The sequence below is a fragment of the Sinocyclocheilus grahami genome, unplaced genomic scaffold (genome assembly GCF_001515645.1).
Source record: "Sinocyclocheilus grahami isolate Dianchi unplaced genomic scaffold, SAMN03320097.WGS_v1.1 scaffold3453.1, whole genome shotgun sequence".
Classification (NCBI taxonomy): Eukaryota; Metazoa; Chordata; class Actinopteri; order Cypriniformes; family Cyprinidae; genus Sinocyclocheilus; species Sinocyclocheilus grahami.
In genome coordinates, this window is record NW_015508577.1 from 20,069 (window position 1) to 21,276 (window position 1,208).

Here is a 1,208-nt window from a genome sequence, read left to right on the forward strand (position 1 = left end):
AGAATGCTATGGTTTCAATCATTTGGGCCTATATCATTTTTCAAACCATTTAGCTGACCTAGACTTGTCAAAAGATAGGCTGTAAGTGAAAAAAAAAATCATAGGCGTACGAGAAGTTAGAAATACTTGATTTTTTTCCAATCATATACTTTACATGCCAAGTCAATTATATGTAATTAATATGTAATAATTGTTTATCTTACAATAAAAACATTGCATGTGTACTTCTCATAATGTTATATAAAAAGGAAATAGGACATCGGCGAGTAACCGTGGAAATCTCACGGCTATAGTGATGGAGCTGTTTACTTTTATGCTTCGCTTTCAATCACGTCCGCGCGTATCGTTTCTGAGAATCTGTATTTAGTGCTTGTTAGCAAAGAGCCGATCTGACGTCAGGCTTCGACTCACATAGCAGCAGACTGGTCACTAAACACCCGCCCACATTCACCCAAAACACAAAGCAGTCCCTTTTCTCCGTCTCAAGCTGCTGGTCTTCGAGTCTTCGAGAAGCTGAAGCGAAGCACATGCACCTCAAGCAAACTGGAAATCTAACGCAGTTGACTGCAGTCGTGCAGGCGTTCTGCTGTCGGACCATGGACGCGCGGAGGGAGCACTTCCATTACACAGACGCCGTCGAGCAGATTTGAAAGGCATCGGCCGAGATGCACCGTGGCTGCTGTTATCAAGCGCCCATCTATAGTGATACCGGCCGGGTTTTATCATGGTTTTCAGACGGTCAGCTCGGTAAGTGTGTCAGGCTCAGAGCGGCGACTGCTGTGATTTAAGACAGCGGCAAGCGTATTGAAACAGGTCATTTTTGCATCTCGTCTGCCTGTTTACCTTTCCTCTATAGCCGTTTTTAATGCAAACTTAGTTTGTGCAAAAAGCATCGGACAAAAGTCTGTTCGTTTTGATCAAAGCCTGTGTGGCAGAGAGTCTAGGTTGCTGATAGAGGCATCAGGCATGGAAAGAGTTTCTGATAACAGCCTTCATTCTTTTTGTGTGTTTATTATATATGTGGATTTGATCTGACAACAGATACACCTGTCTGTTTGTGTCTTCTGTTTTCCTGTCATATCACTTGTCTTCCATTTTCAGACACTAATCTTTTTCATAATGTGCCTTTTGTGTTTCCAATTATGGCTTCTCCTTTCTTGCACATTTCACACTTCACATGCTCATATTCTTCTCCTTTAATGTCCTTT